The 22,831-nt window shown below is 39.2% G+C and overlaps 1 protein-coding gene across 32 annotated transcripts in view; it reads left to right on the top strand.

The window, feature by feature from the left end:
- Nucleotides 1-12,529: 12,529 nt before the first annotated feature.
- MAP2 (microtubule associated protein 2) overlaps nt 12,530-22,831 on the top strand; it is a 214,013-nt gene continuing 203,711 nt past the window's right edge. For 28 of the 32 annotated variants that reach the window (XM_081143129.1, XM_081143125.1, XM_081143116.1 and 25 more), the window contains exon 1: nt 12,535-12,766. The gene's annotated coding sequence lies outside the window, so the exon portion shown is untranslated. Of the gene's footprint in view, nt 12,767-13,056; nt 13,095-15,890; nt 15,946-22,831 lie in introns of those variants that run through there. The other 4 variants (XM_081143107.1, XM_081143124.1, XM_081143118.1 and 1 more) reach the window with 3 other exon arrangements.

The raw sequence follows: 22,831 nt of genomic DNA, 5'->3' as shown, positions 1-22,831 counted from the left end.
ATTTCTCTGAAATAATGGTTTGTTCTTAGGCACCTCAGTTTCATGGCAGTTTGAATCTTGTAGAAAAATAGCAGCTATTCTTCCTCCCACAGGCATTTTGCTCATGACCAAAATAGATAATTTCTTAAGTCTTATCACTCACTCCACAAATATTAAAAAACATCAGGAAGGGAAGAGTGATATTACTCTACTTAGACTTAATTTTGCCTCAGCATCTTTGTGAGCACTTGTAAATAAAAGTAAATACTTTAAGTTAATGCTATAAAAATGATTGGACTCAAGTTTCATCAGCTGTTTCTTCATACTTGTATGTTTGCCTGACGATTCAAAAATTTTATTATTCTGGAATGAAACTATCATTGTGTATCAATATATACTTGGACAAATTCACTGATAAAAAATTAGCATTTGTTAAATTAAGCATTTTTTGCTTAGAATTTAGATCACATATTTAAGATAGTTAAAATGATTAGTCAATAATTATTAAATATGTTATTTATTTGTTAAATATCATTATTAAATGATATGATGCCTATTAAGTGCTTTGCCTAGTATCTGACACACAGTAATTGTGAAACAGAAGTTATTTTTTGTGAATCTAAAGAGCACAATTCTTTGTTCTCTTTTATTTTGTTAACTTCTATATTTCTCTCCTACTGATAATTTGACCCATACTATTTTTAAAAGAACTTTGGAACAGTAAAACCACTGAAGTTAAAATATATATCAAGTTATACTGCAGTGCTATTAAGACATGCTTATTACCCATTTCATGCTCAGATCTTATAAATATGTATCACAACTCCCATGTAGACTCTTCATATTAATCTTGACTTTCTTTAACATTGAAATAAAAATATTTTTTTAACCTTTCCCCCCAAATATGAAGATTAATGGATTGAGTGAAACCTTTTGCTTATTCAGTCCAAGATTCACACAAGGAGAATAATATTAAAAATAATTCTGATTATAATTGTATATGTGTATCTTCCAAATTAGGTTATGTGTTACCTGAAGGCAAATATTTTAGTTATTTTTGTATGAATTAACTGATTTATTCATTCAAGAATTATTTATTACAAACTTACCATGTACTATCCCCCAACCACACTGGAATCCATGCATTTACCTCCGTTTTTACCTCTATCATAAGGGCCTTACTCATCAACATTGTCTTGACTGAACTCTCACAATAACCTCCTAACTGTTCTTCCTACCACAAGGAAACTTGGGGTTAATTTGTGACTATCTTTAGCAGGAGATAGGTTAAGAGATTACTGATTCTTTTATTAATTTCATTGGAGCATCAAATTTATATGTGTGTATATATCTAACATGTATAACACACACATGTATATAACATATATATGAGGGAGAGAGATGTGCTAAGTGAACAAGAATTAAGAGCGGGGAGGATCACTGAAGTTATTTGAGTTAATAAAGCATTTATACTGAAGAAAGAAAGAATACAGTTCTAGGTTATTTCTATTCACTTTTTAAAGAACAATCTCAATTAAATAAATACATATAGGAATGCATAGTAAAAATGTCACCAACTCTTAAATATGGGTTAGACTGAACCTACAAAATGTACCTGAAAGATCATTACAGTGGGTTTTGAAAAGAAAGAGTGGCTCTTGAGTCCAGTTATGGTCAAGAGAAAATAACCCTGGAGGAGGCATTTTACTTTGTTGGCTATAACGTAGAAAGTGTACTTGATGTACATCCAAAGAGGTGTCTAATTCGTTGTTATAAAATGGGAGACACAGTCAATAGGAATGATAAATATTTATAGTATTGAACAGAAATGGAATGGAAAACTACATTCATGGCACTGAGCCCTTTGACCATATTACAAAGAATGTCTCTTTTGGAAAAAATTTTAAAACACCATGACCATAAAAATAGGGTATTTTATATTTATGCATAAATCTGTATTAATAACTTTTGCATCTTTTTCATACTTTTATTTCAGCATGTATTATTTTATTATACAGTAATTTATACAATACGTGAAGCTTAGAAAATATAAATAATTAAAATAAAAATAAAATAAATAAAAAATCCATTTTATTGCTTTTTGTCGTTGCATATAATAAATCTTATAAATAAATATGAATATTTTTTTCTCTATTAAAAATTCAAGACAGACTATAGGTCAAGACCCTGGGCTCTGAAGTCAGAAATTGTGGAATTAAATTCTGCTACTTCCTACTTGTCTGCTTGTTTACTCAACTTCTCTAACATTTAATTGTCTTGTAAATATGATGGGGATAATATAAGTGCCTACCGCATAGGACTGATGTACAAACCCAGTGGGGTTATGCATACAGTACTTAGCACAGTGCCTAACATATACTAAGTGCTCATTAAGTTATTTTTATCCTTTTAATGGCTGTATAATATTTCATTATAATGTTACTAAAATTTATTTAGTCAATCCACATGTATAATCACTGAGGTTGCTCCCAAATTTTGTCACTGCTACAATGGACATTTCTAACACAAAATATCAATTTTCTTTTTAATGTACTCCTCGTGTCGATGGAATTTCTGGTCAAAAGGCATGTCCATTTGTAGAGCTTTTTAGTCATTTATATTTGGTTCAGGAAAGAAAAAGTAAGGTAAAAAAATAAAGGTGCCTCAGTTACAGAAAGATATGTGCCTGATAAAATTTTAACTTCACACTGAGGATAAGAGTTAGGGAAAAATTAAGATCGCAGCATTATGCCCTTAACTAATGCAACTTCAATGAAAATGAACAACATAGATTGTAGGTGATCGGATTAAGATGTACAAAGCATTTCAGAACATTCCAACCTTCAGACAGCAGCCTGAAATAGGTAACTCTGGCTCCAATTCTTTTGAGAGAACACTGACAAGCATTATCCAATGAAGAGAAAATGAAATAGAAATATAAGAGATGATGTCAGTACCAAAGGAGACGGGGGTGCTGAAATTATATTAAATCTACACATAGAGCACAAGGTCATATATTCATGTGTAGCTAGGAGAAAAAAATAACATAGATTATGATCTATTCTTTTAGAAGACTGATACTTCAAAATAATGGATCAATTAGTTTAAGAAAACTGTACATGCATCCAATATAAAATTAAATCAGCCTTTGACTCAGCAAAATAAGAGATAAGTTGGTGGCTTAGTGAAGAAATGTGGGCAGTCAGCAGCCAGACAAAAATCAGAGGAGTGGGGATATGTCCTCTCAACTCACATAGCCTCCTCCATGTTATGATGTATCGACCCCACGGCTGTAAAGTAATGTTGGCATGGAAAGTTCCAAGGCCCAGAGAAGGAAAGAATCACAGCTATAGACAACTCTTACTACACAAATCATATCGGAGCAGGAAATTAGCTATGCAAGCCTTGCAGCATAATACTTGATTCCCTTTGTTGGACATCAGTGAAAATGCAAAATTTTCAACATATGAGAAACTAAAAATAATGATAAGCTAATGAAAACCACTATAAGGAAAGATGTATTTCTGCATCTTTACTCTCAGACATTGTATATGGTGTGTTTTTTCTCTCTTTATGCAAAATATATTGAAATATTAAGTACTTAGTAAGCTTGTTTCTTGAGCTACAAAAAGGTTAGTGAAGAACATATACCTTTTAGGGTTTAATAAACCAATAAAAGGGGGAAGAAAATAAGTCAAAGTACTCCCTTGGTTTTTCTATAAGGTGCTCTAAGATTGAGTTAGGAAATCAATTGTAAATGGTTGTGGGCTAAATCTACTCAAAATAGAGGCCTCAAATTACCCCATGTGGCTAAAGGGCCTTACTCATTAAAAGCTATTATCTAGTAAGCTCTTAACCATTTGCTGTATCCTGAATTATTTCAATTAACCCTTCCAATCACTCATGAAGAGAATACTGTTTTCCTACTTTAGGTAAGAGAGTCTGTATGTCTTGCCCTACACCTAATTAATGCTGTTCAGAGACTGAGGTGTGGAGTCCGTAGGAGAGCGTGGACGGTTAACACTGGAGGATACAACAAAGGCAAGGCCCAGGCGGAGCCGCGTCAGGGGCTAAGGATTAGAAAGAAAAAGTGAGATGTGATGATGAGTGGGAGTAAAAAGGGAGCTGAGAGATGCTGAGACCACGTGGTTGCCAAGGAGACACCAAGTCATGCTGTGGTCCACCCAGCAAGGAGCAGCATTTATAACAGGGGAAAGTGGTTTTGAGAGAGAGGACAATGACATCCTAAAACGGCACGTGGGGAAATACGAATTCCTAGAACGTTTGGTTTCAAATGCCTGGGAACAGAGAAATGTTGGGGGAAAACAGCAATAGGCTTAAGAATATCAAGGCTGAAGAACCGTCAGTGTAAAGAAAGAAACTCCCAAGAACAATAAATGCATTTGCGCCAAAGGGCACTGGAAGACGAGGGCCTAGTAGAGTACAGAGTGGCTCTGCTGGTGTCGCTGGACATCGCCAACCAGAAAAACTTGTATGCCAACTTGCTCGTAACAAAATTATTTTAAACCCCAAGAAATTTACCTTTTGATTGGCAGGACCAGATTTGCGGAATCAACTTATTTCTACCTATCATTTAACACACTCCACTTTGTTAGCCGTCAGGGGACTGCTAATGGGGCATTTATAAAACAGGACCCAATCACTAGATTACTGTCTATAGTTAAGGGAAAGTATGAGCAAAGCATGTAATACAGAGAAATGCTTTTTTTTTCCCTATAAAAACTTAACTGTTCATTTGGTTTATCTTTGTATATTACATGACACCCAGCACAATGCCTTGTATATACTAATCGCTTTCCGAATTCTATTGAACGAAGCATTAATACTAACTACTCACTGATCATTATAAATGGTAAAGTTGGGGTACTTTTAGAGCAAGATTTAAAGAAATAAAAACTGTGAGAAACAGTGAGATTTTTCTTTTTATATATGACTTATTTGACAATATTTACATTTTCTTAATTTTTTTATATATGGTTGATAAAACTCAGTTTTTAATGGAGCACATTTTAACCACCCCTCTCTCTTAATTTTCAAATAATGAGAAGCCTTAGGCCTCTATATAGCTCAAAAATAACTCAAAAAAATGATGAAACTATTTGGTACAGTTTAACTGAGAATGTTTCTGATGATATCACCTTCTACACACAGCTAACATCTCACCAACTTGCGTCAACATAAGAAAGAATTGATTTTTGTACAATTTGACTATATTACTTGGTAAATGTTAGAAAAACTTGTACATGCTTACATACGAGGAAGTGGGCACTCTAATAAAACCCTGTACATCTCAGAAAGAATCGCAAGAAAGAAACCAACTTTTAAGGGAATAAATAGGAATTTAATTGATCAAAAAAGAGAATTATACTGAGTAAATATATCAGTCTGTTTAAAGGGAAAGAAACTTATTGAGGGTGATAGCCAATTCACACTTTGATGATTGCAAACTTCATACTTCTTCCCCAAATACTATTACCATTGCTACTTATATTCTCACACTACAAGTGGTATTATAATTGGTTTGTTTTCATCTTTAGGAACCATATGGTATTCTTTGTTAAACTTTACACTCGGAATGCCTCATGAAAAGTTCAAGCCCTTCTGTCTTTAAGATTTTCAGAAGCAAAAGCATTCTTCACAAAATAGCCACATTTAATTCATTATAGTAATGATGATGACTACTTTTCCCCTTCAGCCTTTACTCTTAAATAGCAGATACAATGTTCACTTTGTTTATTCATATGACAAACGTGGTTTAAATTACATATCAGTCAGGATAAACTTTAGTAACTGATTTTTATCAGATCGACCTATTAACGAAAGAAACTACTGTTGCATGTAATTCATTTCTCACTTTTTGTGGCCTTGTTTTGCAGATTAATTTTCACATTCCTCCTCACTCATGGCATCAACCAGCTTCATCTTAAAAAGCATATTTCAATGAAATTGATCATTAGACGGCATCACCCACTTATTTCATTAGCTCAGTTTAGAGCAATATCAGGAATATTATTTTGACTTTCTGTGAACCCTTTCTTTAAGAATAGTTTGAAGAACTGGGCCATAAATGATATACATTTTAAAAATGCAGTTTGTTCAAGATTTCAAATATTGGCTTGGATTTTAGTTTCATGTAAATAATAAAAATTACCCCATAGTAAAGTATGAGTATATTCTATTATATTTAAAATAAAAATTAATTTATTGAGTCTTTAAACAGGCAGTTCTGAATTCTTCGTGTGAAAAGAGATAAATTAAAACAAATAATAATATTTTGATTCACTGTTTAAAGGACTAGTGTTATCTCTTAGTGCTTTAATTTGAGAAAGACTATATCTTTAAATGTACAATATATTTTAGAAGATAGCTTAGTTATAGAATTGTTTTTCCTCTTTTTCCCTAGTAATTTCACAATGAAATGGCAATGGACTGGTTGGGGCAGTGTATGTGACTAGGAGGCATCTGGTGCTCTGCCCTTCAATTTATATGGCAAACTACATTTATCTCTGCATTTCTCAATCCCATTAATGAAAACACAGAGACTTATTCACAGTACCACAGCAATCACTGCAAAATTATTTGGCCTCTAGATATTTGAAAACCTTGTCTTATGACCTTGTCAAGTATTATGGATTTTGAAAAATGGCACTCAAACAGGAAATGCTTTTCTTAATTATATTGGTTCCTCTGAGTATGAGGTCATCCTGTAAATATGGACTGGTGTTGTGAGTGGGGAGTTTGTGTGTATGGTTAGTTGGGCTTGCAAGAATGAGTCTGAGAAGCTAGAGAGTGTAAAAGACCTATAACATGTTGGAAAATTTGTGTACATTTGTATTTCTTACTTCTTTTACTTCAAGTATTACCAGTATTACTTTGCATAAGGAAAATGAATAGGGAGCTGCTGCAGAACTGGAGGTGGGTTGAAACTTCACAAACATTGCCAAAGGTCCGAGCATGCTCAGTAGCAATTACCATAACTCGGGCTAGTTAAATGCAGCACAAAAGTACTGTTGTTTGTTGATGGAAAAATACAAAACCTCTGAATTATCCCTTATTGGCCTTGGGACAAACTGGCTTCTGTGTTAGGAGAGTTGACCCTGCGCCTTTCCCAGCACAATTGTACTTCGGACTCTCCTTCCAATGGTAAGAACAGCTCCGCGGTGCTGCAGACAGTGTTGTTACAGTTGGCTTCTTGGCACCTGACAAGACGTGGAGGGGCAGCCCTGCTCTTTGGCAGCTACAGTTTATGGGCTCCTGTGCTACGGCACTTACCCTACACTTCTTCGTAGCAATGTCACTTCATAAGAATAACTTCCCATTTGATGTTGAGTAGCACAATGCCCTGCAAAGTGGGTGGTGCAGCCAGAATATCCTTGATCAATGAGAGAGTATCATTCAGATAGAAGAAAAAAAAAAAGGTGCTATTTTGCATAAGTGAAAGTTTATGAATTCTCTGTACCAATGTGTCATTATTAAATGACTTCTTTAGGAGTGCTGCATTGTAGAGAGCTTTGAGAAGAGCTAAATCATAATGACTCATATTTGGAGAGCAAGTTGCTTCCACATTACAGTTTAATCAATTTAGACATGATAAATGGACACACAGCACTTACTCCAGCCTCATCGTGCCACTACACACTGCAGAGGAAGGAAAACCAAAGCAGGCAGGTGCCCCATGCACTCACAGACAGGGTTCTGGAAATTGCGTGCATTCCTTCCTGCCATTTAGGAAGAAGCAAAGTTGGCGACTGGGCTCTTGCTGCTGACTAGTGTCGTTGAGGAAATGCCGGATTTTTCTGCATCTGTCACTAGCTGCATGATTGTCAAGAGGCAGTGGTGGTGTGGGCAGAAGTGGTTTCCTGATGATTGGATCTCATTTAGAGCAACGTTCTTACATTCGTTCCTTACAACAGCAGCTTCATGATTTTCAGGCCTGTGGTTATGGTAGAGGTGAGAGCTCTCCTAACTGACCAACCCAGAAGCGATTTTCTCACTCTCACATGAAGGCCAGGACTGGGCCCCATACTCTCCCTAGTCTAAAATGTGCTAGTATTTTATTTACTGTATTAAAACCTTTCTGCCTAAAGTACTTTGACTTGGTTTTGTTTCCTGCAAGGTAATCTAGACATAAGTACTCCTTGAGAAAAACTCAGTACTAGTTGATGAAAAGAGGGTGCTAGAGATTCCAGCTTCCAGGAATTGTAGACCAGTTAGTCATAGACTCTACCCTCCAAGAAGAAGGAAATGAACTGGACAAAATATAAAGATAGATCTGCATGAAAGTAGCTCCAGATAAATATTGATGATATAAAACAACAGCGATAAAAAGGTATTTTGGAGTTTAAAAGATCCAGAGAAATAAAATCTACGAAAATTACACATGAGTCAAAGGGATAAAATCGGACTGAAGGTGTTCTAAGCTTCTAGCATTTTCAGGAAGTGGTAAAAGGATGCATGCAGGTTGTAATCACTAGCATGACCACATAAAGGTCAGTAACTGAATGTACAGCTAACAGTCTGATAGAGGTAATATGAAATAAAAAATAGTTAATTAATCCAAGTAAAGGGAATGAAGAAAAGAAAGAACATAAAACAGTTTGGAAAAATATAAAACAAATAATAAAATGACAGATTTAATCCTCAAAATAAATGAATTATAATAAATGGAAACAGACAAAACAGATCAAAATTGTTGGACTGGAAATAGAACAAAACTCAACTCAATGCTACATACGAATTTATCATGACTTAAAAGGACATAAAAAGACTAAAAAGAAAGAAACGGGAAAAAGATTTACCATGTGAACATTAGCCGAAAGAAAGCTGATGGAGGTGTACTGATATGAGACAAAGTAGGCTTTAAGACATTACCACAAAAAGAGGAATATTTCATAATATAAAATAGCCAGTGAACCAAGAATATATGATCATTCTGAATGTGTTTAGTATAGACTCAAATCTGTAAAGAAAAAATTGGTAGAATAAAAAGAAAAATGAATCACATTGGGGGATTTCAACACCCAACCCTCAGAAACTAATATAGCAGGCTAACAAAAAATCAGCAGGAAAGAGGCTTAAAACACAAACTAAAAATTAATCATATATATGTATATATGTATATAATGTATATGTATATAATATATAGGTATATATGTATATAATGTATATGTATATAATCATATATGTATATATGTATATATGTATATATGTATATATATGTATATAATGACTTGAACAACTTCAGATTACACATCATCTTAAGTGTAAATGAGCTATTTGGCAAAATTAACCATGTGTTGGGTTATAAAATAGCACAGTAGAGAAATTATTTTTTTAAAGCTAGAAATTAATAACAAAATGATAATGTGAAAAAGACTAAAATGTTTGGGAATGAAGCAATACTAAATAACCTATAGGTCAAGAAGGAAATCACAAAGGAAAATAGAAAATAAATTTAACTGAATGATAATTGAAATGTGACATATCATACTTATGAGATGCTTCTAAAACCATGCTTAGTTATTGCCTTAAATACTTATATTAGAAAAGAATCTCACCTTCTATGTCAAGAAGCTAGGCAAAAAATGCCATATGAAACTCAAAGAAAGTAGTACAAAGTAAATACAAAAGATAATAGAAAAAAAATCAGTATTATAGAAAACAATTATTTTCTCTTTCAACAAAGACAAAGCTTGTAGTCCACAAGCATCTAACATACAAGCCACCCCCTCCCCACATAGAAGTTGCTGGCTAGTTTGGGATTTCTCAAGACCCATTTCTCCAGTCTCCTGGCTGACTTGCCAACTGTTGGTTGGAAAACTTGGGAGCTTCCCTGGTGAAATCTGAAACTGGCCCACGTACACGGAGGGGAAGGAGAGACCAAAGAAAGAGGCAGGCTACTCCAGATTGGTGGGTGGCAAGTTTAATAAGCAAGGGGATTTATTTATAAAGTTGTTCTTGGGCAGCTCCAACACAAGTAGGTCTCCACACCCGCCTGCCAGAATCTTAAAAGTTTATATATAGAAGCCTTAATTGGGTTTATCACATATACCATCCAGATGGCCTCAACAACACATAGTTCTCTCAAGGCTGTGTCCTTGAAATCAGCTTCTGCTGTGGGAATGGTGGGCAGAATGTGCATTCCAAGGACAGGGGAGGCTGAGGAGCCTCTCATTGCCTGGATCCAGCTCATGAGTCAGTCAACCTGCAGTCATGTCCTCTTGATGACCTCCTCCAACAACGACTTAACAGTATTTTCTCCCAGTCTTTGGCTTGTTTTTTTTTTTTTTTTTTTTCTTCTTAATGAAATCTTTTGTAGAGCAAAAGCTTTTACTTTTGGTTATGTCAATTTAGGAATTTTTTTTTCATTTTGTATCACACTTTTGGTGACATAGCTAAAAATTCTTTGCCTCATCAAAACTCACAAAGGTTTTCTCCCATGTGTTTTTCTAGTTTTGTAGTTTTATCTCTTACATTTAGGTCTATGATACATTTTGAGTCAACTTTTGATGTACATTTTTTAGGGCCACATAAAACACTAACCAAGGTAGGCCCTATAGTGGGCCATTCATACAATGGAATATTATTCAGTGATTAGAAAAAATGAGCTATCAAGCCATGAAAAGAAGAAATCTTAAATGCTTACTCCTAAGTGAAAGAAACCGGTCTGAAAGGGCTATGTACTGTATGAGTCCAACTCTATGACATCTGGGCAGGGAGGACTTGAAATACCTGATTTCAAGACTAATCAAAATATTTTGGTTTGCAGACAGTGAGGATGGGAAAGATGGTGCTAAATGCCTGAAGTTGTATCGCCTACCTTAAGGGCAGAGTTGATGAAGACCCGGGGGAATTCTGCCTGAAGGGAAGGAATGCAGGAGGAGCACTTTCCTTTTGGAATGTGGTTCTTGTGTGAAACAGCACAGGACTGATAGGAACTGAGAAACACTCGTAACTGACCATACAGGACTGAAGAATACTTTCAGTGAGCATCTGCAGCAGCATGCCAGGTCTTGATGTCAGCTGCTAGCACTCTGGCAGGATTCTTCTTCCTTCCTTCCATCCATGTACTTTAGATCACTTCACAATCTCCTAAAACCTCCTGCTTCTCACGCAGGCCATGTTCTGAGGAAGACCTCCAGCTCCTCCTGCCCCCACCCCCCTGCTACTTGGGCGAGCCCTGATACTTCCAACCTCACTGGGAGTGTCAGAGGGACACGGGATAAAGCTGGGTGGAGGGGAACAACACACACAGAGCACGGTATGTGACTCTGGATGCCAGGGTTCCAGGTCTCGCTCTGCTATAGTTTCTAAACCCATCATTGGCTCTCTTTTTCCAACTGAAAATTGAGGGAATTGGACCAAATGCCTAAGAAATCAAGTCCAATGCCCAGTGGTCCTATGGTTCCACGGCAGATGTCAGGGACGACACGGAATTGTACCTGCTGCTTCATCAGCACTGTTGGAGCTCTGCAGCCTCACCTCACCATCCTGGCGAACCACACGAGCACCTCACCAGTACTCAACCTATAGCAATTCTGAGTTGCATCTTACCTTTCTTATTTACTGTTCTCTGATCTGGAGATTCCATGGTAAAGAATCATTTGTTTTCTCAGTCAGTTCACTGTCAAAAGTATTTAAGGGATGATTTTCTTAAATGGTGACATTTCAAAGTCAACACTTTCTGTGCTCTCTACTCTTTATACCTGCATCTCTCTCCGTATGCTTCACAGACTCTCCTTTCTTATCTGATTATATCATCCTATTAAACATGCCGGAGGGGCAGGCTGGCGTTTTAAATCCTCCCTTGCCACGTGCAGGCACTGGGATGTAGATTGCCGAGCTGTCTCTGGATCATAATTTGGCTCTCTCAGATACAATGTCCATGAAGGCTGGGATTTTTTTGGGGGGTGGGGGCGGTGGGGTGGTGTCTGCTTTATTTGCAGATGTTTCCACAGTGCCTAGACCGAGGCCTGACCCATAATGGGTTACGATCAACGCCGCTGAATGAATAAAGGGATGAATGAGTCTAATTAGCGACGGAACCGGGTCTAGAATTCTCCCAACTCTCAGCCACTGGTCCTTTCCCATGACTACAGGTGCTCCCTCCTCTCCCGCTCCCTTTCCTTCCGTCGTTTCGGGGGCGTCTGATGTCAGGACTGTGGGGGCCAGGCCCGGGAGTCTTCCCCGCCGAGGGGGCGACAGGAGCCCCTGCCCCGCAGTGACAGAGGCGGGGGCGCCGCGGGGCTCCTCGCGGGGAGGCGAAGGCCGACTTCCCCGGGGACGCGGCCAGAAGGTCGGCGGGGCGCCTCTGTCCCGGGGCGCGGGGCCCCCCGGCGGCGGCGACGGACGGGGGCTTCTCTGAAGTGCCCGCCCCCGGGCCGCGCGGCGCGGGCTGCGGCAGGAGGCGTGGCCGCCGCGCTCCGCTCCCGGGCTCTGCGGGGGGACAGCGCCACCCCGGCCGCCGCCGACCCGCGGGCAGCGCCGGGCGGGACCGGAGGGGGGCGCGGCGGGGGCGGGGCGGCGGGGCGGGGCGGGGCGGGGCCGGGCGGCGCTCAGACGGGCCGACGCTCGGGCTGCGCGGGCTGTCGGCGGCCGGCGGCAGCATCCTCCTCCTCCTCGCTCTCTCTCTCCTCCCCTCCCGCTCCTTTCTCCGTCCGCTCCCTCCCCCCGCCCCGGCCCCGTCTCCGTCTCGCGCTCCACGCCCGCGGAGGGCGCTCGGTCTCAGGGCCCGGAGCGGCGGCGGGCAGCGGGTCTCCGCGCGCAGGTGAGAGCCGGCCCCGCCCGGGCCGCGTCGGGCGCCCCCGCCCTCGGTGCCCGCGAGCCGGGCGCCTCGGCCGGGGCGCGGTGGCAGGGGTGGCCGCGGGCGGGCAGGGGTGCCTCGGCCGCTGGGCCCGGGTGGCGGGGCGCCGCGCGACCAGGTGTCGGGGGCGCGCAGGGCGCCGGGCGCCGCCGGGCTCGGGGCTCGTCGGAGAGGGCGCGACCTCGGGGGGCCGCCGCTCAGCGCCCGGGACGTACGTCGGGGTGGATGCCTGTCCCGGGAGCTGACCTTACCCAGGTCTAGACAGACGAGGGAGGCTTGTCCAAGGGTACTGGTAAAGAAGGGGGTTTCGGGGTGTTAGGTGGTTTTGTCCATCCGCCCGCAGAGACTGCACACAGAGGAGTGGGCTAGGCAGCCTCGTCGATTTGAAATCATTTTCCCGGTTATTCTTCCAGAAACAGCTGGAAAGGAAGATTGATACATGTTTGTAATTTTAGGAAAATGAAAATCCATGTCTGGTCCGGCTGGAGGGCGGGACGGGAAAATGAGTCTGGTGAGCTTGGGCATCCACAGGCTTCCCTTTCGAACGATGGGGCTGGGCAGCGGCGTCCACAGGACGTCTGTTCTTTTTCTTTTTAAAAAGGCCTTTTTGGGGGGGGGGGCTGCAGTGCCTTCCTTCCCCCGCCTTGTCTTTTGTTTGAGGATGGACATTTACAGACGGAGTGTGTAAGAGGCGTGGGGAGGTGTGTATTTGGGTGGGGGCGGGGAGGTGGTAAAGCGGTGGGTCAGGGAAAAACATCCTTGAAAACTGGAAATTGATGTAATACTGCCTGCGACGGGGTTCAGGATTTTGTTAGGGAATAAAAGGCTTTCATTAGCGACAAGCCCGTTCATAAGGATTGCTGTGTACTGTCTGCTGTAAGTCCCTAGCATAATGCTGAGGAGATAGACCCTTTAAAACTGACTCAGTGCGAAAGGTTTTTGTTTAAATGCGCGCACACACTCATGCACATGTGTGCACACCACATACACACACACATATGTAATACTATATACATGACACTGCAAAAGAGAGTGGATACCTAAGGCACAAACCTTTTTAAATGTACCTTTCAGGGTTTGGGAATTATGGTGTAAATGAGATCTGTAGTGCAGAACAAAAGAATATTGGTGGTGGTGTATAATTTTGAATGTGAGGCAGAGAGATTGATGAATGTTGGTAAGGAGCTAACTTCCACGTTAAAGGTATTATTTATTTAAAAATGGTCACTCTGGGAATGGCAATGACGACAAAGTGAAATTGAGGTTTGCAGCCGCACCGAGGCGATGGAGAACAAAGCCTTTTATGTGAGCCGTATTATGCAAAATGTCCCATGCTTGAGCTGCAGGTACCGGCCCAGGATAAAGCGCAGCTCTGTCACCCTGTCATTTTACTGTGTGCAATTATAATTTTTTTGGCAATGAAGGTAGATTAAATAAATAAAAGCCCTTTAGAATGCCCAAGAGGACGATTACCTTCTTTAACCTGAACGTGACACAAAACACCCCTTTCACTCGGCAATAGGCATCTATGTATTTCGGCAGAAATCTTTATGAATTTGTAAATCATGGGTCTCTCAATCACCCCTTCCCCTTTATGCACAAAAGTATCCTCCCACCAAGAAAAGATGAGGCATTTTTTTTCTTTCTATAAAGACTATTTTATTTGTTTGTGCATTTTAACATTGAGTTCCTGGTAATTTTATCTGGTTACCATAGGTTTACATCTGTATTCATGATTTGCATATTATCAGGGCTATTGTGTCTTTAGGATCAGTGATACATGCTTTACTTAATTTTAATTTATAGTAGTTCACAGTTTGCTATAATATCTTTAATCTCTGAAAGTTTTTTTTTCAAAACCTCCTACGTAGAAAATTGCTTAAATTAAATCTGGAGATCTAAGCAATTTAAAAAGTGAGCCTCCTTTAAAAAACACACAGTACTTTGGTTGCATTAATTTTGATTTTCTTTATTTCTCTCCTTTCTTATCTCCCCCACCCCCACCCCCACCTCTTTTAGTCAGATAACCTGTTTCTTTCTGGCCGGCTGTGCTGCTTTAAGCTCCTCGTTGTGTCTAGACGACCAAAAGCTGAGCTCGTGCTCTCAGGAATTTCAAATTTAGGACTTGTTAATCACCTGAACAGCTCTTTCGGGATGGCTTGTTTACGGCACCTTTGCAGGGAGGAGAGGGAGGAAGAATGTGCTGAGAGAGCATGACCCAGTGAAACCGGCGCAGCGTCACCTCATCAGAGTAGCTGCTTCAGAGTCATTGAGAGCAGGCATCCTCGGGTGGAAACCAAACACCAGGAGCACACCCGCTCAGGGCAGAGCCCTTCTCTCCCGCAGCAGCAGCCTCTAGGAATGTTGCTCTCCTGAGGTTAAAGGGATATTTTCTTTTTTATGTGTTTCTTTTCAGGGCTCTTGAACGTGGTCAAAAATATGCAGGCAGAAATGAAACTTGGCACAGAGTCTTCTAAGCCTGAAGGAATAATTTCATTCCTTTACCGTTTTTGACTTAAATCAACTTGCAAATTTTCTAAACATCAGAAAGGAGAGGGAAGAAAAATACTTATTGGTGTATTTTTGCATATTTTTTATGACACACATATTTTGTGTTGGATTTTACTAGCAACTAGATAACAGACTGGACTGCTATGCCTTTGAGAACTATAGTTGCACAGTTGGACTTTAAAATTAAATAGTTATTACATTTGCTTAAATGTATACATGGAAGCATGTAATTATCGATATCCATGTGCAACAGACCATGTGAAACCAAGTTAAGGATTTTAGTATTCGAGTTGATTACTCTGATTAATGAATTCTTTTTAAAATATGTATTTTTTAATTGATTTGAGAGAGAGAGGAAGGGAGAGGGAGAGAGAAACATTGATGTGAGAGAGAAATATCAATTGACTGCCTTCTGTATGCATCCCGACTGGGGGCTGAACTCACAACCTGGGTATATGTCGTGACTGGGAATTGAACCAGAGGCCTTTTGGTGCATGGGTCAATACTCAACCAGCAGTGCCACATTGGTCAGGGATTGATTAATGAATTTTTTTAATTCTTAATTTCCTTTTGACAGATTAAGATAAAGAATCTTAAATAACAGCTGCCCTAGATGATAACACTACCTCCAGGTCAGTACTGTACTTCTGAATGCTAAAAGTTTAGGTAAGGCATTAGTAAACGTATAAAATCTGATAACATTCTGAAATAGTCATATGCTGTTTTATCTCTGATACTTGAGTTGAAGATGCTATTAAGTTTTTGAGTCCTTTCTGACTGTCAGATATGCTTGTTCTTTTTGCTACTTTTGTTCTCTCAAGCTGTTTCATCTTATAAGTAAAATTAATTTCTAAGAGGCTTATTAACATAACAAAGCAAAATAAAAAGGAATTTATTAATTTAAGGAATTTACCAGTAAAGTTGGAGAGATTTGTTTCTTTTATAAGAAGCATTCCATGTGTAGCTGTTGTGTGATAGATATGACACACAGTACCAGGGACTGCCCTCAGACATGGAAGCAATGCTTTAGGGCCTCAAAGACAAGCTTTTATGCATCAGTTATATAAATGTTCTAAGGAATCCTACCTTCTTTATTTCACATATATACATTTAAATCAGGGAATGATAAACTATAACTCCCTTTGAGTGTGTGTGTTTATATCCACATACATAATGCAAGCACTTACTACCATCTCTCAAATAGTTCAAGCTGTAGAACATGTCATTAAATGCTGGGTAGCACATGGAAATTCCAATTCAGAGTATTTCAAGAAACACCTTTTGGTATTCTCAAGGAGGTATCAGTCCCAGGAACCGATTCTAGGCAGTTAAAGAACCACAGAGCAGTTGAAGAACTACAAAGAAGTGGTACAAAAAGGGCAAAATCAAGGGAGAGGATCTGTGGGAAAGTTTGGGTGAGCAGGTGGGGCTAGAGGGAGACGATGAACTGATGGAAATTCTCAGCCGTTAATAGTCGTCCACTTAGGATGGAGAAGCACTTTGCCTAAGAGGGTGGAGAGGGAAGACATCTGTTTTATTTTTCTACCTCAACATCATATTTTGTCTATATTTCCCTTGTCATTACTTTGAACTAATGGTCGTAGGTGTTTCCTTGTAAAATTTATTAAGGGTGCTTATTGGAAACAATTCTGCAGTGAATTAAAAATTTTAAAACAATGCGGACACAGTTGTCTTTTAATGAAAACTACTTTGACTCTAATCTTTGAACTTAATCTTTCCTGTTCACGAGAGGTAACCTTCCCTTTGAGTGGTAATATTATAAACGGTGCTTTTTACTTATACATTTTATTGAATTCTGTGGAAATTTAGGCAAAAATAAAGAGCACAGGATTTCCTCCTTCAGTCAGTTGTTAAATTTATATTGTGGACTTTGGGGGAAAGTTTAAACAATTTGTTTTCCATTAAGACACACTAGAGGGGGAAATTTCTATATAATTTTTTTCTTTGTTATGTTATAAGCCTTTTAGAAAACATAATTTTACTTATAAGATTACACAGCTTGACTTATCCCTGCCCTTCTTTCCCCCTTCTCACCCTTTTTCTCTTCTTTCCTTTGCTCCTTCCTTTAATTGATATTGGCAAAATAAATAAATAAATAAAAATATCAATCGTTAGAAAATGCAAATACAGCCTGCTATTTTTATTTGAAATTTTAAAAATTATATCTTTATTTCAGTTTTATGCTCCCTGTCCTTTTCAGATCTGCATCCTTCTCTTGGTCTTTCTTTGATCTTGGCTTTTATACCTTCTAGCCTTGAATAATTTTTTTTATATTTCCAGCCTTTGATCCTGCTTCCTTTCTCTAGAGGGCCTTTCTAAATCAGGAAGAAAAGTTACTACCTTGTTTTTTTCCATTATTTGTACCCAGAGTTTAGCTCTTGGGTAGGGGCTGCAGTGAGGAACCATTCCACTTTGATTCTGTTCCAGTTCTGATTATATTCCTGTTCTCTGAGCTCAGAGTAGGGTGAGGTGACTCACCTGTGACTTTCACATGAATATAAAAGAGGGAGGGACTCAGAATTCTAAAACCATTCCAACCAGCTACGTGCCAGCTACACTACTGAGAGTGGTGAGCCTAAACCTGATCCAGGGAACGCTGACAAGGCTCCTGCCCTAGGGCCATTCCTGTGGTTTGGATCTCTTAGGATACAGGTTTAAACTCCTTGGGGATGTGTGCCCGGACTCAAGGTACTTGGAAAGCAAAGGAGTTTTTTTTCTTTAACTTAAACTGTTCATGCTGATGCCTCCAGATTGATTGAATCTGTGTTTAAACTTGGTTCTGTGTACAAAGGGAATCCAACAAAAATAGCCATGTTGAAACTTTTTCCTGACTTTTAGAACCATGAAATGTCCTCAAAAATAGCTTTCCTTTTGTGTGTTCCCCAGCTTTAACATTTTTAGCTTAAAGGAACTGAGCTAGAAAAGTTGTGGGCCTCTGTCTGTGCCTGCTTCCTCTTACTTTCCTGCTCTTGTAAGTCTTCCTGTTTCTCTGCCTCCAGTGCTCCATCCCTCTTGTGTTCTTTCTTTCCTCCTTCTTTCTAGGAGATGACAATTTAATTAAGAATTAGGTGTTTCCATGGTTACTGTGTTCTGTAGAGCTTTACCTGCACCCACACTGCTTAGGCATTGTGGAGTCTTGAGTTGACAAATATTTGAAAGGCATGAAGAGCATCTTGGAGGGACAAAATTAAGCAGAAACCATGCTTAAATATTTAAAGAGAAGCATGTTCCTAGTCAGTGAAAACTGAAACTATACTGCTGTCTAGGGAATGAAGGGACTCTAATGTCACACTTCTGTGAGAGGATGTTAGATATTATGTTCTGATGTCTATGTCATGTCCTAAACATATCAGAACATGTTTAATCACCCCTCAGGACTGGAGTATTGGTTTGCCACTGAGTAGATGCACACTTGTAAAAGAATGGCTGTGCATGTTGTCTTCCCCTGAAGTATCTTTATTTTGAGCCATAAATACAGGAAAAAAGCCATCTTAATCACACACTAGAAATCTACACTTAAGAAAGCAGGTCTCGCCAGTTGCTCAGCGGTTGAGTGTCGACCTAGGATCCAGGCGATTGGGGTTGGATTCCTGGTCGGGGCACGTGCCCTGGTTGCGGGCTCGATCCCCAGTCGGGGGCGTGCAGGAGGCAGCCGATCAATGACTCTCTCATCACTGATGTTTTTCTCTCTCTCCCTCTCCCTTCCTCTCTCTGAAATCAAGAAAGACATATTAAAAAAAAAGAAAGAAAGAAAGCAGGTCTTCCAAACTATAAGATATTCTGTGCTGTTCTTTGATGTGGTTTATTGAATGAGATGGTCTAAAAATCTAAGTGATCTATAAAGAATTAAAATAATACCTTTTAGTAAATGATGTTCTTGGGAAGGATTCACTCTCTGTCTTTCTGCCGCTTATGGATCAGGCTAGTGAGCCCTAAGTATTTCTAATATCATGCTCCATAAATCATTTATTTATCTAAGAAATAGTTATTGGATCCCTAGTATACAGCAGACTCTTTTTTGAATGTTTAAGATATTGAGACAAACCATATACATTCCTGCCCTCATGGTGCCTATATTCTAGTAGCAGGAGACAGAGATTAACAAGTAAACCAATAAATGAATGAGCATTTCAGACAGGAAAAATGCTATAAGGAACAGGAAACAAAGCCATGTAGGAGAACTTGTCTGGGATGGGATAGGCTGCCTTTGGAGACATGAGTAATGAGAAGTAGTCAGACGTAGGAATAGGCAGGGGAAGAGTTTTCAAACCAGAGGGAGTAGAAAAAGCAATGGCCTTAAAGCAAGAGGAAGCCTGCTGTATTTGAGAAACAAATACAGAGCCAGTGACACTGGAGTCTAATGAACATGCTAGAGTGTGTGGGACAGGAGATCTGAGCAGAAGGCAGGTACCAGGCCACATTGGTCCTCTTGACCATGAGAAGGGATTTGACTTGTATTCAACTTGCAGTGTTTTCTAAATTTTCAGGTAGTAGAAGGAGAATGTTTTTGAAAATCTCATAAAAGCTTTCAAAGATTAATTATATCTTCTAAATTCCTGTAGCTATACCTGTATCTGATTCACTAATGCGTTAAATCACAAGAGAGAAATGATTTGGAAAATAAGAAGTCAGTGGTGGATATAAGATTAGAACGCGATCTAATATAATGCTCTAAACATAGGCAACCTAAAGTATGTCATTTGCTTTAGATATTGGAGAGTTACATGTAAAAGTAATTTTAACCCTCTGTAGCTGTTTTGCACCCAAAACTAAGTTTTTTGAAACAAATCTAAACAGAAAAGTACAAATCCATGTTTGAGAAAAGTACTCACAGGAATCATTCCAGTTTTAATATGAGTGTGTTCTTTGGCTGTTTCCCCACAACAGCTCTAGTTGTAAACAAGGCCAGGTGCCAAGCAACAACCAACATGGTACTGAAATGTATAAATACATTAAGTGACAGAGTAGCACATGTTTGTTTCTTAGAGGCAATGGCCTAAATCTCTTGAGAATTCAGTAAGTGAGCTGACCCAATTTCATGATGAAGAATAGTATGTCCTATAAGTGCTATACAAATTCAGTGGAGGGACCTGTATCACCGTGTGCAGAAGCTACAGATTTCATGTGGAAAGCAGGGCATGGAGGGGGCTGCCTAAGTGGCTGGGTTTGGAAAAACTCCCAGATAGGACGATAACAAAAGCCAAAGCACTGAGGTGCCAATGAGCTAGGCATACCAGATTGCCTGCAGTGGACGATTTCTTTTGGAGAAGAGTGGAATGGATGGATGACCTTGTATTTTTAGAGGTCCTTAAATACTGGGCTTAGTAGGAGTTTTGGTTTTACCATAAGTTCATTGGAGTCAGTGAAGGGTTTTGACCTGGGGAGTGGCATGAGGAAGGTGGTGACAAATTTGGAAGACAAATTTGAGAGGACTTAGTCGCAGTTCTAGAATTTCTACATATGGTGTGGCATAGAGATATCAACCTATTTAGAGTAAGAGACTAAGGTTCTTGTTTGGGAGCTGTGGTTGCAGGAATTTTCATGAACAATTGAGAAAATATCAATACAAAAGAATGGAGGTGGGGGGCAGTGATAGAAATGTTGGAGTGAGGAATACCAAATCTTTGGCATCCTCAGGAAGACAGACTGGAGAGAGTCAAGAGTTAGAAGCCATGTAGAACTATAGTCAGTGAATAATATGAGTTCCTATGGGGTTATGTCATGTTCATGCAAAATAGGTATTTTTAAAAGGACATGGGCTTTGGAAAACGAAACAAAGAAATAACGAATTTCAGTTCAACAACTTCTCTGATTTCTAGGCTGTATTGGAAATATACTACATGACTTCACAAGTTAATTTCGTAAATAGTTATTGAAAAGCAATGTTTGTGTATATCTAAGTAAACACAGGTTTTCTTGCTAAAGATTGCAAACACATTTTTGTTAGATATTTATTTGATTTTAAATATTTGCATTCTAAACATGTTTAATGTCTTTATAACTAATATCATATGGTGGGTGTTGGCAAGCTATGCTGTAAAGGGCTGGACAGAAAATTTTTTAGGCTCTGTGGACTATATACAGTTTCTCCCATTTACTCATCTCTGCTCTTGGAGCAGGTAAGCAGCCATAAACAATATGTAAACAGGTGGGAATTGCAATGTTCCAATAAAACTTTTTTACAAAACCAGGTGACAGGCCCATTTGACCTATGGACTGTAGTTTGTGAACACCTGGTGTATGTTGATGTACTTGAACATGAGTTTAGAACATGACTTTGAAATGATAATAACTGTACTTTCAAGAGGTCATAAGTGCATGAAGACTGTATAAGGACCATAGTTACATATTTCCCTTTATGAAGACCCATGTGGGGAATATTTTGATTTCTCTCAAGTTAGAGCATATTAGAAACTGGAGACCTTGTCCTAAGCCACTGGCTTGGTCTTATCATGTGAGCACTGGTTGGGTTTTTATTTTTTTCTTGGCCTGTAGTAACCTCAGAATAAAATCATGTCCCACTATAAGTAACTGTGAAGAACCTATAGTACACATGTCACATACTGACTTTTTCGTGTTTTATTTTCTTATGATTTCCCTTTGTTCTGTTTTATAAAAATTCCTGTTAGAACAAGATAAGGTATAAATAAAGCTATCTTTTATATTTTCATTAGAGCTCCACTTTTAATTGAAGTCTGTGATGAGAGCAATTCTTACTTCCCAGGAGTAACGATGGTGGTCTTTCAGCCACATTCTGCTGTTGAATTAGGACAGACTGCATAGCTTTTGTTATTCAGTTTCCACAACTGAAATAATTTTCTCAGAAATAAACTAACTTTTGTGTGACTGTGTGATTGCAGAACTTTAAGTCTGTTGTTACCTTCACACATAAAAAATGGGGTGGATTAGTTGCTTCTGAAACCTTTCTCCATGTTTGTTGTCTCAAATGCCTTTCAAACAGTTTTTCAGCCCTCAGGACCCCAGGGCCTGGTTGGAGACTGCTGAAACCCAAATGTTTTCTTTCTTATAAATGCATGCCCATGGAAATATTCTGGGGGTTAAGATTCAGGTATTTAAACACTGGTCTCTTTCTCTCCAGAATACTGCATGAGGTTTCTCGTTCCACAGTGAGATCTGGCATAATGAATTATGAGTTTTGAGTTTTTTGGTTTGTTTTACATATTCTTCATGTGAAATGATACTGTTGCCTTCTAATTTTAATAGTAGGTCTTGTCAGTACATTGGAATTAAACAGACTAATTCTGACTCACATTAAATTAATGCGAAATTATTTGTATGACTCTTACAGAAATGGTGTAAAAGGCAAGAGAGCCCTTCATGTGACCATTAGCCTGAAAAACATGTTATCACTTTGGTATGACTTGATAATGATTTTTAGACATAATCAAAGGGAGGGTCATGGGAAATGGCAGTGTTCATCTTTAAAAGTTAAGAAAAATAGAATACTATACGAGAAGAAGATATCTTAGAAAGCCC

This window comes from Miniopterus schreibersii (genome assembly GCF_964146895.1).
Source record: "Miniopterus schreibersii genome assembly, chromosome: 7".
In the NCBI taxonomy this organism is placed as follows: Eukaryota; Metazoa; Chordata; class Mammalia; order Chiroptera; family Miniopteridae; genus Miniopterus; species Miniopterus schreibersii.
This window is presented reverse-complemented; position numbering and strand designations above follow the sequence as displayed.